Source organism: Ambystoma mexicanum, chromosome 10 (genome assembly GCF_040938575.1).
Source record: "Ambystoma mexicanum isolate Mex_15411 chromosome 10, UKY_AmexF1_1, whole genome shotgun sequence".
In the NCBI taxonomy this organism is placed as follows: domain Eukaryota; kingdom Metazoa; phylum Chordata; class Amphibia; order Caudata; family Ambystomatidae; genus Ambystoma; species Ambystoma mexicanum.
The window spans coordinates 682,713,354-682,729,025 of NC_090932.1; the positions used below are offsets into that span (position 1 = coordinate 682,713,354).

General features: G+C 47.7%; 1 protein-coding gene across 2 annotated transcripts in view; it reads left to right on the forward strand.

The window, feature by feature from the left end:
• XRN1 (5'-3' exoribonuclease 1) overlaps positions 1–15,672 on the forward strand; it is a 2,611,979-nt gene that overhangs the window by 1,984,560 nt on the left and 611,747 nt on the right. The window lies entirely within an intron of this gene.

Below are 15,672 nucleotides of genomic sequence, written 5' to 3' on the forward strand. Positions count from 1 at the left end.
TCATGCAACCTCAGCCCCGAAAAATAACAATATGAGGACATTAACGCGTGAAGGATCATGTGTACGGTACACATCACAGTATGAATCGTATTACCGAAACGCCCCATCAACGTCCCTTTTCAAAATAACAAACAAATAAGGTAATACTCCACACCAACCACTAGATGTCAGCCTATACAAAGCATATGAAGCTAATCCAATTCAACCTACAGAATCCATCTCTCGGTTTCCCGCTTTGGCCCTCATGAAAATACTTGATCATAGAGCCTTTATGGCATCTTGGCCCTAGTTGACCCTAGTCATGGATTCCTTTTTGAAGCGCTAGGGCTTCACATGGGCGATTTTATTGTGAGCTACCTATGTTCCCCAGTGGAATCCAGGGAGCACTGATGAAGTCCCCTGCCTCACTATTGGTGTAATGGGTGCGTAATCCATTGAGGCTGGGTGCCGCTGCTGCTTATGCGATTCTGAGCCTACGGGAAGTTCAGGGTGGATTCAGCCCACAAGGCCCCAGACGATTAACAGGTGCTCACCACGAAAAGAGCAAACCTGCCCCTTTAAAGGGCTGTAAAATTATGTACTGTGTATCTAGCACTCAAGCACCCTTGTTGTGCCCTGCCCCCAGAACGTGTACAGCCACTAATCCTCTGGCACCACGAGAGTGTGATACTAACCAAGGTAGATTTGTCTTCTAATGTTCAGGCACTTTCATGGTAACAGCAAAATCAGAGTCCCGCCAGTCACACTACCAGTGAACCTTTCTGTGTAGATCAGATTTGACCCACAGTAGCAGTAACTGCAGCTGGAGGAAGCAGGTGTCAAGTCCAGGAAGAGAGGAGCGTGCATGTGAGCAGTATGTTTCTCTAAGCGCATATGTGGTTCTGAGATGCATGGCACCTGCTGAGTAATGCAGCAGGCATTTAAGCAAAGCAAGTGATTCCTGGTGCCCAGTCTAAACAAATCCCTACACAGCGAATAATGTCACAGAGCAGTACTTAATTTCTTCAAAAGAGCAGAAATTCGAATTAGAGGGTGGGTGTTTGGCGAAAGCAAAGGAGTGACTTTTGTGTATGCTTAAGGCGGAAGCATAAAGATGGCGGTTAGCTGAGACAGAAGCTGCTGAGAGGAGCACATAGGGAAAAGGAGGCTGTTGGAATCTGTGGGAGTAACAAGAAGCCGGTCAAGAGAAAGAAGGAGGGGAAGACTAATGAGATACAGACTAAAGATGTGGCAATCAAGAGATACAGAATTGGTAAGAGAGAAGGCACATCAAAGAGAGCCACGTGGCTGGAGGAATAGTAGTAAGTGGAAAGAAGGCAGCAAAAACTCTAGAAGATGGTCTATCTGCAAGAGAAGAGTGGACTATTAATTTAGAGGAGGTTGTAAGGAGGAGTGGAAGAATAACCATTTGAGGAGAGACAAGACATCTGAGCAGATGTTGATGGTGTTAGGGTAAAGTAGCAGGCACACATTACAAGCCTGTCAGAAGAGAGTTGGAGGGTCTGCGGTATGAGCATGTGGCGATGCATTAGGTTGCAAGAGGAGTTGGTAGAGGAGAAAGGTGGAGAGGAGGAGACAGGCCGTTCCCTTAGGCACAATACTGTTAAGAATTGTTGAGGAGGTAGATGAGGACTCGGTACTCTGAATTAGTTCAGGATTCCAAGACAGGAAGGAGTACCACCAGCAAGCCTCATGCAGGTTGTAGACAAGCAGAAGTGTCTAGGATCCTTTTGGAGTTTCTCAGCCCTACCTTCAAGTCCTAATGTGCAAGCGTATATGGGCCCCTCGAGATCCAGGCAAAGGAGTCGTCCAGGACAAGAAGCAGAGGACCAAACCAGAAGAACTACTAGCCAAGAAAGAAGTGTGGAGGCACCTAAACCCCAAAGACTGCATGACTGAGAATGAAGATGTGTCCCAGGAAAATATTTCCAGATTGAGAATTGTGTAGCAGAGAAACTTTAATTATTTGAGTTTTCTCCAAAGTGATAAAGGCATCATATTGTTGAATAATTTTTCTGTTGAGTAGCCCACTGTTGTAGCAAGCCTGAATAAATATTTACCGTTTAAGCCCTCCTGTGCCTGCTTCTTATTCATCCTTCTAGGTTTCATGATGGATGGATGAATGGAGTCAGTCGGGGCTGAACAAGTAATCACACCACTGAAGGTCGTCAAAGTTAACAGACAGTCCTAAGGTCCACTTGAAAAAGATTCCAGGTTTGGCTGGCCACGACTTGTATAGCATTGCCAATGTAGATATTCTCGCTGCGGGCCACAGTTCATAAGTTACAGCTTCCCTATGGATGAGTAGCAGCAAGGTCAAGTCTAGCAGTTTAGTATGGCATAGACTTTGAGGCTGGGGAAAGATGAGATCTTTTGGTGTGTAATCAAGATAATACTCTTCAACCATAGGAAAGAGGTATGTGCTTATAATAGATCCCCCTTCTTCCACAGATTACTTACGTTAATGTTTATCTTCCCGTGCCAGCTGCTTTTGGATACTTGTTTTAGCAACTGGGAGCACCATGCAGCTTTACTCTACTCTACATACCACAAAAGGGAAAAACTCAAAAGGCATCCAGGGGACAAATGAGTAAGACAATTAACACACAACGGGGAGTCCCCTAAATGAACCACTTAATTTAATGTTTCACAAGGCCTAAACATCACTTCGTCTGGCCACAATGAATATACTTCTAATTTAGTCCTACAACATAAAGCATAAAACATATTTTAAATCTGTTTTTAATTATACAGATAAAACACACACAAAATTGAACAAAGACCATTAATTAACACTCAACATCTGTAACCCAAACCCAGCATGAACTGTTAAAAAAACCACTGTAATGAAAACCATTAATGCATGTATGTTAACAGAATGTCAAAAAACAAGGGAACAAATCACATATATAGTGGGTAGGTGACAGTGAAATATTGCTCAAAACATGAAAGGCTAGCAAACTGGGTCAATCCAATTAATAAATACACAGTCATAAACCTATGCTGCTGACCCTATGTAGCTAGTAAATAACAAATTCAATATATGCCAATGCCACGTTTCTAATACATAAAAGAAAGTTATTTTATGAACCAAATGCACTACTCTACTCCATTGTGCGCCCATGGCACTGTATACAATGCCATTGGCAGCATATATGGAGCCATTGGCACATTATGATTGCAGTTCCTTTATTCTGCACACTCAGTATGCTGATCAGGCATGGCAATCATTTTGTTTTCTTTTGGTTTGTTTAACTACGCCATGCCGAATCAGTTTCACATGATGTGCTGTGCCTTACAGTTTGTGGAAGAGCGATGCTCCAAAAACTAGACAAACAGCATAACCATAAGTACTATTTGGCAAAAATAAAGCAAGACTATGTGGACAAGTACTGCATAACAAGATTGGATGCACCGGGATTTCAAAACAAGTATAAAATGGAAAAATTTGGATGTATTTCCTGTCTCCCTACGCCACGACTCCCTCAATTTAGAGCAAAATTGTCTGTCGCTCCTTTGGAGTACCGTTAGGTATACCCACTCCTTAAGAAGACTTAAAATAGAAAACTACTCCAAATCCAAAGGCAAAACCATAATGTGCCATATTATGGTAATGCCATGGCGGTTGAGATATCCCAGCTGCTGGTCGAAATGAACAGCATGAAAGAATTGCATGAGCAGAAAGTGGATCCACTCAGTGAGAAAGGGGCTACTATGCAAAACATAATAGACTCGACAAAATGTATTGACGTTCAAGAATGTGTCAGCTCCTTGGAGGAAAACATCTTGCTTACAGAAAATGTACATTCATTATCTTAACAGCTAAAAGCGTTCACTGCAAAGGTGAAGGACCTGGAAGGGCTTCCTGCAGAAATAACATCTTTATATTAGGAGTTGCAATTATGATGTAAATATGTCACTGACCAGCTGCGTGGAAGCCTTCATTAAAACACTGGTACCTGGGGTTCAGCTCACAACCATTTTTCTAACTGCACTTAGTCCAAGACCACAACCAGGAGCCATTCCAAGACACATCTTAGCCTGAATTATCATCTTTGTTGTTTCAGATACCATATTGAAGGCTGCACGAGTAGCAAGGGAAATGCTGTATCAGCAGACAAAATCAGCATGTATTCAAACATCATGCTAGCAGTGCAAAAATCAAGCAAGGAATTTGTTGATGTGAGGAGAGTGCTGTAAATCATAGGGCTTTCATATGGGATGATGCATCCAGCGAAATTGAAATTCAAATGAATTGTGTCTGGATCATCTCAGTCGAACCTGCCGCCTCCTCCACGAGCTTGGCTTCTCCCTGATCTTCAAGAAGTCCCATTTGACACCCTCTCAGAAGCTTCAATTTATTGGAGCAGTCCTGGATTCAGCCTCAGGGAAAAGTTTTGCCTTAGAGTTAAAGGCTCAACATCTTTTGCAGATGGTCAAACATTTTCAGAGTGCCCAACGTCTTCCGGCCTACGACTTTGTAAGGTTGCTCGGCCTCAAGCATCCTGCATTTTTCTGGTGCCAGAAGCCCGTCTGAGAATGCAATTCCTTGTGTGGGCTCTCAGATCCCAGTGGACTCAATTCTCTGGCAGAATGACAGACCTTCTTCAGGTCCTGACAAAGCTCGTCCAGGATCTCCTGAGGTAGGCCAGCCAAGAGAATGTGATGAGAGGAGAACATTTTTGGCAACCTTGGCCAGAGACGACCATTGTGACGGATGCCTCCCTCTCAGGATGGGAAGCGCACATGAGTTTTTTCAATAAGCGGACACTGGTCTCAGTCAGAGTCCTGACTCCTTGGCTCTCCCGGCAATCAGACTAGCGCTGATGGCCTTCCTGCCTTTGATACAGGGGGAAAGTGTCCTGATAATGACGGACAACACAGTGGCCATGCATTACCTCAACAAGAGAGGGGGCATAGGGTCACTGCCCCTGTGCAGAGAGGCAATGCAGCTCTGGTTCTGGGCACTAAGACAAGGAATAAGTCTTGTGGCAGTTAATCTAGCTGGAGAAAAGAACACGGTGGATGCTATGAGCAGGCAGAGCACGATCTCCCACGAGTGGGAACTAGCTCAGGAAGTCCTTCAAGAAATCTTCACCCTTTGGGAAACCCCTCAAGTGGATCTGTTTGCAACCAGTGTCAACAGGAAGTGCGAGCTGTTCTGCTCCATGGAATTTCCCCAAAGAGGAACTCTAGGGGACGCGTTTGTAGTGGACTGGGAATTTCCACTCCTGTATCTTTTGCTGCCAGTACCCGTCATTCCTCGCGTAATGCAGAGGTTGAGGAAGTTTGGAAAAACCATGATCCTCATTGCCCCGATTGGGCCAGGAGAACGTGTTACCCGGAGCTTCTGGAAATTGCCATCAGCCCTCCAATTCGTCTTCCCCAAAGAGAGGACCTATTCTGGCAAGAGGGAGGTCACATTCTTCACCGAGAGATCCGGGCTCTCAACCTGCACGCCTGGTATCTGAAAGGGTGAGATATAAGGATTGGGAGCTTCGTGAAGAAGTAATGGAAGTGTTGTTTTCGGCGAGAAGACCAGCAACTAAATCCCTGTACTGCTGCAGTTAGAATAGATTTCACAGCTGGTGCTGGGAAAAAAAACTAGATCTCATGTGAACTTCCCCAGGTTTTGTCTTTCCTACTTCACCTGACCCATTCTGAATTGCAAGTAGCCGCAGTGAAGGGCTATTTAGCAGCCCTTTACATTTTCAAAAGATCTCCAAATGAGGGATCATATTTCAAAGTATTGATTGCGACACAATTTCTGAAGGGTGTAACAAATGTGTTCCCGCCTACTCTCTTCATCGTGCCGTCATGGGATCTAAACCTTGTACTAAGAGGTCTTGTGGGAGCTCCCTTTGAGCCTTTACATTCGTGCCCTTTAAGGATACTACCATAAAACCTGCCTTTTTAGTGGCTATCACATCTGCCCGTAGGATAAGTGAGCTACAGGCTCTACCTTCCAAACAACCTTTCACTTCCTTCTCCAAGGATAAGGTATTTTTAAGGGTTTAGTCCTCTTTCTTGCCTAAGGTTGTGTCCGAATTTCATTTGGCACAAAGTTTTGCACTACCATCTGTTTAGGAGGAATAGAGACTTCATCGTTTAGACCCATAGAGGGTTCTAAGTTTCTATATCACAAGGACTGTAAATATTCGCCAAGATTATCTGCTTTTTATTGGCTATGCTGGTAATTGATTTGGATTCTCTGTCACAAAACAAACCATCTCTAGATGGATTGTTATGTGCATACCTGAGTGTTACTCATTGGCTGACAAGGATTCACCTGAAGGTCTAAGAGCGCATACTACTAGAGGAATGGCTGCTTCATCGGCTGTTGAAAGAGGTGTACCAGTGAGACATTTGCAGAGCAGCAACATGGAAGTGTCTGCATACATTTAGTACATTTTACTGTGTAGATTATTTTTCAGGAGAGGAAGCTACATTGGGCAAAGCTGTCCTCAATGATATTAAACGAATACAGTAAATTCTTAGCACCCCCCGCCAAACTCAAACTGCTTTGGTAGTCTATCAGAGATGAGGAATACGTGGGAGGACACAATCCATTCAAAGAAAAAGTTACTTACCCCTGGTAACGTTCTTTTGACTGGATGTTCCTCCCACGTATTCCTTGTCGCCCTCCCATCCATCCCTTCTTACCTAGAATTTCTGTGTCTTACACCTTCCTTTCTCGCAACATCAGCACCATCTCCTACTGGAACACAGCATGCTAGTTTAAGGAGGGGAAAAAACGAAGAACTGAGGTAACGGTCGGAGCGTGTGCCAATATAGATCAGCGTCGACATCATGAAGGACACTACGGAGACCATCAAGGACCAAGGATCGACGCTGAACAACCCTATGAAAAAAGAAAAAAATCCAAACCAAGTTGCAAGCAGACTTTAATGTATCAAAGATGAGGAATACGTGGGAGGAACATCAGTCAAAATAACGTTACCAGGGGTAAGTAACTTGTTCTTCTTGGCAAAGAGGGAAGACGCACTTTTTTTCTAGACCAAATTCAGCAATGGACATTGTCAAGAGAAACCTACCTTTACCGCACACTAAGAATTAGATTGCTTGATGTTCCCCAGCGCAAGCATAGGAGCCAGAAAGATATGCAGAGTGAAACACAAAAGGCAATTCAGAGGTTGTCGTACTAAATATAGATTTGGACTTGACCACACCAATTGTAAGTCAAACACTTGGGTAGCCAGTGTCCATATAGTGATGCAGAGATAAGACATTTTGGGATACATAGAACAAGATGGGCCCTGTCATGAAAAGCCTCTAGGTGCTTGCAGTAACCTGCACTTGCATTAACCCACTGGGCTATCTTGCATGTATTTAGAGCTTATTCGAAGCGTGGAGGAAAATGCTGAACCAGCCAGGCCTCGCGAACTGGGTGAGCCCGCATGCTTGTAAGGGGTTAACTGCAAATGCCCTTCTTGAAGACATACACATCTAGTTTTGCAAGAGGCTCTGCGCATCCTTTAGGAGCCAGGCACAACCTTGAACAGCCTTGCTCTTCTTTGCTCTGCGAGTCAGGTGCACTGATAACACAGGAATGTAAGGCCTTCCCAAAACAACGTTCACGGAGCCTGGGAGCCAAGACTGGCTGTTTCTAGTTGTAACTTTCCAGGCGTAAACATGCTTTGCCGCATAAAGGTTGGGCCCAGAAGATTCTCGAAAAGCTAGTACGTCCTAATGATTGACATGCAGCCCCTAATAAGAGAACTTTACCTGGGCCAGCTAGGGAGGGACTCTTCCTGGGCTGTTAGTGAGACGCGTGCACGGAGAGAAACAGCACCTGGATTACCAGCCGTGCATTAGAGGGCCGAGACTCCTAGCATCACATCCCAGCTCTGATGCAGGCCTTTATGAGCGAGGCCCGTCCCCTCCCCCCCTTTTCCGAGGGGTGCCGGGCACATTGAGTGGCGTTGGTCCTGGGTGTGATTCAATCGTATCTCCATCCACGATTCCTAGGAGCGTAAGATCAATAATTGCATATTCATCTGTGACTGATAATTTGTAGCATTCAGCTTGCACTTTCATTCCCATATTATTGTAAAATGCTGCTTAATTCTCATTAGACACTGTAGTATTAAATGCAAGCATCAAAGTTTCTTTGTGATTGGCTTTCTTCCAGACTGAGTTCACTGTGCTTCACATAGATCCTTACTTGTGTGGGAGGGTGATTAGGAGTGATTTTATTGCACTAAGGGCTGGCCCCAGGGAAGTGCAGGTTCCCCTTTTCACTACAGGCCCCTAGTCCCTATTTGCTCCCTCCCAAAAAGAACCCTTCACAGACTCCACATCCTCATGATGTGTTCATGATGGGGGGGGGGGGGTGTGACATTGTGTCAATCGATAACATAACTAGGCGTCACAAATATGGCATCGACAAGACCTGCAGGGCTGCATGGAATGCAGATACTGAGTGACCCAAAGTTCCCATAGTGAAATTAATCTGGCAAACAGCACTTAAAGAAATAATGGAAATGAGTGCTGGAATGATGCATGAACATACAAGTTACTGGATGGGCATAAAGAGGAATTCATAGAGCTTGGTTGCTAAGAACAAGAATGCTGAAAAAGCATAAAGATTAATATAGATGGTCAAATGGCTAGGTGTGTAGCTTTATTTATTAAGACTGTGGGTAGATTCCTCTGAGTTGGTTGGTTTTTAAATGTGTTATCCGCCAAGGTTGCAACCAGACCTCTCCTTGTAGCTGATTGTGTTGTACATTAAATATGAACTGTATTATTGGGATGTATTGGTTTTATTGAGAGTTACTAACTCAAATGTCTTATCAATGTTTTATCTATTTTATTATAATTTTGTATTTTGTCGCCCCACAATATTCCAAATTCAGTTTGAGGGTTCACCTGGATGAGTTGTGGCCTCTTCATCTCAACCACCTAACACTCAACAGTATTCTCTGGAGTCTGCTGTTTCGAATGGATTCCTTCATCCTAAGCATTCCTCATTTATTATATCCCTATCCCAGCTGAGCTGTTCTTCGAAAACTTTTCCGCAGCCAGTGGGCACAGCGCAGCTCTGCTCTAAGGCTTTACCGGCACTGTGCTGTACATGTTTGGCCCAGTATATATTGAGGCACCGCGCCCTGTGACTTCAGGTTCTTTCGTCTGTGCACTCTGTTCGCTAATCTGGACCACGCTTGTTGAGCTTTTGAGAATTTGTCTTTGTGCCATGCCTACTCCTTTTAAGACCTCGGGCTTAAAGCCATGTGCGGAATGCGGCCTGCAGATGTCGGTCTTGATCAGCTCTGTATTTGTCTCTACTGTTTGGAGTAGTATCCCGACACCCAGGATTGCGGGTCTTGCCAGTCCATGTACCCAAAGGCCCGCCAGGAAAGGGCAGCAAAGATCTTCACGTTGGTCCACAAGACGAAGGGTGAGGCTCATGAGTCTCGTTTGAGGTCTCATTGCGTGGACTGCTGCTCCGATGAGAGGGCGGCTCCATGCATGGAGAAGGAAAAGAAGCAGCAGGACCATAAGAGGTCCTGCTACCTGAGTAAGTCCTCGCACTGACACTCTTCTTCCTTGAAAAAGAAGAGCCACCACTCCAAAGATTCTCCTGAGCAGCCAGCACAGGTACCTTTTCCTCACCAATCCTCCACCATGGAAGAATGAGTGAACTTCTGCCTTAAGATGCTACACCTCTATATCAAGCCGCTGCCGACTCTGAGCTCATGGCGTTCGGCTCAGGTGCCGACGGTCCCACTGCGTCTGTTGCGGCCAGCAGGGTGCCAACTGGGGATCACTCCCACACACCTACGGACTCGTGCCTGGACCAATAGATGGTTGAGCCTCTGTTGACACTGCGGCTCCACAGGAATACGTTTGACTCCATATGGACACCTTCATGTCTAGGATGTATGACATCTATGATAAGCAAGGTGACCAGGTACCCTTTAGTTTAGAACCTCGGGTTGTTAGGGAGGTGAGAGATTTCCCAGAGAAGTTCTACAGGGAAAGTAAGAATGTACTGGGATTCACTGAAGACCTGTACCTTCCCAGAGATGAATATTCTGCCAGCTCCCACCCCAGGAAATCCTCAAGCTGTTTTTCAGCAATTGATGGCTATGTTGAACAATATTCTGGGGCTTTCAGCTCGGCCGATATCGAAAATTCTGTATGAACTGTGCGATATCGTGGACGATGCCCCCTTAAAAAAGTACAAGCTCCTGCCCTTCATTGTGGCAGTAGATGCCACGTGCTGGAAGTGTCAGAGAAACCTGCCTCTGTTCCGGCAGTGGACAGGGAACTGACGAAGAAGCACAGTCACGCCACATCGGACCTGGTGTTTCTCTCCTCTCATGCCTCACTGGAGAATGTATTAGTTCAAGCTAACGACTGCTAAACTGAAGACCTCTACCTACCCTTCCACCGGACAGGGAAAGTAAGAGGCTTGAAGCCTGGGGTAAGAAGGTGTTTGCATCAGGCAGTCTTGCCCTGTGTGCAACAAATTCCTTTTATTATGGCAAAGTCCTTCTTCGGCCTTTGGGTGGCTGCGGCTAATGCGACTGAACAAGTCTCTGAAGGAGACATGAAGGACGGCTTTCTGTTCTTTCTGATGGTAAGGATTTTGCCTGCCAGATGTTGCCGTCCAGACTGCACGCTGCGCATTGTATGGGCAGGTCCATGGCCATAAGCACTGTGGTCAGACGCCACTCTTGGAAGACATTAGGATTTGCGGCAGATGTTTAGGCCAAGCTGTTTGACATGCCTTTCAATGGACAAAATCTTTTTGGAGCTAAGGTTGATGATACCCTCCTGAAGAAGGTGTAGTCATCAATGGCGATGGCTAAGTCCTTGAGGCTTGCCGGGCAGCCCTCCGCACTGCCGGTCCGGGGTAGGGATTTGTGTCCCTCCCCCATCTGTGCCCCAAGAGGCTGTGGTCAGTCTGCATCCGGAATAATGCAGGGCAGATGCTTCCCAAAATAGTGGCATGGCCACGACCGCCATCCCTGCTACACCACAGGGGAAAGCCTCAGTGATGGGCTATGCCACTCAACACCAGTGGACGGCAGCTTTCCCTGTTCAACCTAGAATGGTCAAAGACCACATCTGACGCTTACATCGATATTGCCTCATGTTCCTAGAGCCCTCTCCGGACCACGGGCCGCTCTCCTCTCTGGACCCCATCTTGAGGAAGTTCGTCAGCTTCTGTGAAAGAGCACGAGGCAGGGGGTGGTATTCCACCTATTTTCTGATGCCGAAGAAGGGCAGAGGATGTCCTGCAGGTGGTGCGGAAGGTCTGGGAGACGCCCAGGGACAACGCCCAGATGAACAAGAAGTTGGACAGCAGGTTTAGGTTGACAGACGGGGAGCCAATCCTCCTGACCTCCCACTCGCAACCACATTCCTCTCTGGTGGCCTTGTATTCTAAGACATCATCTTCATCTTCTTCCTCCATGGGAGCTGCCTCCACTTGCCTCTCCAAGAAGGTCCTTGAGTCCTTGGGAAAGTGCTGTTACTTCATCTCAGGACTACATCTTGGCTGCTTCTAACCCGAAGCTGTGTCGGGAACTCTGGGAATTTCTGCCCAACCTCCCTTCGGACAAGAAAGCCTCCTTCAAGGCCGGTCTGGTGAATGCCTGGCCATTGCGCGGGACTTCATGGAATCTTCAATCGCCCCCATCGATTCAGCCAGCAAAGGGCTGTACCTTGGGGTTGAGTTGAGGATGACGGCGTGGATGCACGCCACAATGTTTTCATCTGATGTGCAGGAGCGAATGCTGGATCTGCCCTTTGAGGCTGTGGGCCTTTTTCATTCATCCACTGATAAAGAATTAACGAAAAAGAAAACCTCCACTCAGGCTAGGACTGAGTTCAAACCCTGTGCTTTCTCCGGCTTCAAGGGGTTCAGAGACAGAGGAACGCAGAGACCTGACAGGTCGCCCAGTGACAACAGAAGGGAGCAGCAGAGAACGTTGCACTGGGTTTTCCGCTTCCCCAGTGATGTCAAGGTCTGGGAACACGCTCGCTTGTGGGGGGCCGTTTGGCTCTGTTCCACACCTGGAAGTGTCTTTTGAGCAACCCGTGGATCCTATGCATACTCTCCACAGGCTTCAGTCTTCCTCTTCCTTTACCATCCTCTCCTCCTCTTCGTTGTCTTTACAGGAGGTCATTTCGCTGTTGGAGATGCAGACAATGGAACCAGTTCCTCTTGCAGACCGGGGCTTCGGTTACTATTCCAGGATTTGGTCTGAGGGTAGTGCTGACCTGTCATTTCTGAATCTGTCTTTTTCGCTGGAACACTTCAAGATGATTAATCCCTCGCACATAGCTGAGTCTCTGTGTGCAGGGGACCGGATGTGTTCCCCGGACCTCAAGGATGCGTACCTGCATTTACCCATATATTAACCGCATTCTAAGTGTCTGTGGTTCACGATTGTCGTACCACTTCCAGTACAAAGTTCTACCCCTCAGCCTCAACTCAGCCCATCGTGTCTTCGCAAAGTTGATTAATGCAGTGGCGAGCCTTCTCCGCTTGGATGACCATCATATATACCCTTATATCGGAGACTCGTTGGCGAGGGTGGGATCACCCGAAGTGGTGGGGCACTCTTGCCAGAAATTGGCAGATATCCCTAATCAGCTGTGGTTTTCCCTCAACCAGAGGAAATGGCAGTTATTCCCGTCTCAGGAACTGATCCTCCTAGGAGTGCATTGGAACACTACCATTCAGCGGGTGTTTCCCACGCCTGAGGGGCTTATGTCCCTCTGCAAGGCGATGGGGCACTTTCTTACCAACTGGACCACTTCGGCAGGGTGGGTTCCAGCGCATTCTGGGCCTCATGGCCTCCTGCGTGCTGACTGTACATCATGCCCATCTCAAGATGAGGTGCCTCCAGCTCCATCTTGAGGCCATTTGGGCTGAGGAGACAGGGTCTCAGTCGGACAGGATTCCAATACCGCCGCACCTTCTACCTGACCTTCGCTGGTGGCTGCTGGATGGCAATGTTTCAGTGGGAGCCCCCTTCACCTGGCCGGGGCCTACCCTGGTGGTGAGAACAGACTCCTATTTCGGGCTTGGGGCCTACTCTGGAGGGCTGAGAGATTCATGGGGCATGGTCCAGAACTGAAGCCCTCCTACATATCAATCTGCTCGAGCTCAGGGCAGCAGGCCTGGCCCTCAAGCCATTTTTGCTCCTAATCAGGGACAAGTCAGTCCTGGTCAAGACGGACAATTATACTATGATGTTTTACCTGAAAAAGCAGGGTGGCACCCATCCCCCCCCCAACATCCGCCCCTCCTCTATATGGAATGGGCCCTTAAAGAGGGTATTTGGATTTCGGCAGTCCACCTCCCGGGGGACAGAAATGCAGAAGTGGAACTGCTGAGACACTTGGGTTTCAGCACCTAAGGGTGGGAGTTGCACGACGACTCCTTGTTGCCCATGTTCCAGCGTTGGGGTTTCGCACACCTGGATTTGTATGCATCCCCCCTGAAAGCCAAGCGCCCCCAGTTTGTCTCGGGGGCAGTTCCGGGGTCACTGGGAGATGCCTTCCAGATCTGTTGGGACGGCCACAGGTGTTATGCATTCCCACCCACCAGTCTGCTCCAACGGACCCTCCGCAAGTTCCGGGCCTCAGTGGACTGCAGCTCATCCTAGTTGCCCCCGACTGGCCTTGAAGACCCTGTTTTTTCGGATCTGCTGCAGTTGTGCTCCCGGGGTCCCGTCCATCTTCAGATCCCGGGCAGGGATTTCCTGACACAGCAAGGCGGGGCAATGGAACATCCGGACCCTGCCAAACTGGCCCTGGCCGCCTGGTTCCTGGTCAGCTGAGGCTTCAGCATGCTCAATTTTCAGATGACAACTGGGACAACATTCAGCTGGCCATGAGGCCCTCGACTCAGTCCCAGTAATAGTAGATGGTCCAGGTTCTACCATTGGGCTCGCGACAGAGGTCTGGACCCTGTCCTCTGGGTGACGTACTGGCTTTTTCAGCATACCTGGCTCGCTCTGGCGTTCTGGTGGGTACTTGCTGCACATATTTGGCAGCCATTGGGGCTTACAAGAATTCCCCATAGCACATGTTTTCAACAGCCAACCAACCCGGTGGTTAAGGCCCACCTGAGGATGTTGTCTAGGCTTTTTCCTCCGATGCATAGGCTGCATCCGGTCTGGTACCTCAATGTGATTCTTGCAGCTTTGCAACGCAAGCCTTTCGAGCTGATGGCCTCTGTGGACATCTGCTTGGTGACGCTAAAAACTGTTTTTTGGTGGCTCTCACATCTGCACTCAGGATTAGTAAACTGCAGGCGTTGTCTTCGTGCGTGCCCTTCACCACGACAAGATCATTTTGTGTACTCATCCAAACCTCTTGCCCAAGTGGTCAGTCTGGTCCATCTGAATCAAGAGATCTGCCTGCCAGTGTTCTTCCCAAATCCACAGTCTGAGGCATAGAGGGGCATACATTTCTTGGACCTCAAGACGGTTCTCAAGTTTTATCTCTCTCGGACGAAATCCTTCAGGAAGTCAGAGGCCTTGTTCGTGACTTTTGGGAGCCCCCTCTCCGGCTACCATCGGCCATTTCGGAAGCATACATGGCCGTGGGAAAACCTGTTCCTGCGGGGATTCAAGCCCATGCGGTGAGAGCTGAGGCCACGGCCAACGCGTTTCAGAGAATTGCTTCTTGGGATGTCATTAGCAAGGCGGCTACTTGGGCCACTCTGTCAACCTTGTGTAGGCACTACTCGCTGAACACCAGCTCCTGGCCTGATGCAGAGTTTGATTGGGCGGTTCTGAGAAACCTTTTTGCTTCATCCTAGATATGAGGCAGGTTGTCACAGATCCACCCTATGTTCTCGTTCGGTGGAATCACCCACAAGGATGTGGGAAAGGGGGCGGTACGTATGAGTAACTAAAGTTATTCACTGTAGTGACTAGAGTGCTCATAGTCCATAGTCCCCTTTCCTCCATAGGTCCCACCCACCTTCCCCTGCTAGTATGCCAAGGGCTAATATGTACTAGGTGTACCCAGGTATCTAAGCCTCTGATGTGTTCAAAGGGGACTGAGGTGATAAGCTGGAGGGGCCAGTTTATGCTTGCGGCGTGGGATTTGAATTTACTTTTTACGTTCCTTATGGGTACTCCGTTTGAGCACCCCTCCATTACTGTTCTATTAGATTATTCACCCTTAAGGTGATTTTCCTGGTAGCCATCACTTCCACAAGATTGGTGAGTGAACTCCAGGCATTGTCTGTTTTAGCTCCCTATTTGTTTTTTTCCAAAGAGAAGGTGGGTTTGAGAGTGAGGCACTACTTTCTGCCTAATGTGGTCTCGGATTTCTATCTCTCAGAAGATATATCTTTCTTTCTGTCTTTTTTTCTCCTCAATAACTTTCCAAGGCAGATGAACAGTTCTATCAGCCGGACCAAGTGCTGGCCCTCAGGTTCTACAGTTCTCACACTAGAGAGGCAGGGAAAGATGAACAGCTTTTTATGGGTTAGACTGGGGCTTCCGGTGGCAGGGATGTAACCAAATAGAACATGTTGAGGTGAATCATTCTTTGCATCTCAGAATGCTATGTTCTGGCTGGCAAGGATGTCTGTGAGGGTCTCGGGCACATTCTGCCAGAGGAGTGGCTGCCACCTTTACCCTGCAGAGGGAAGGCCCTGTCCTGGACACGTTC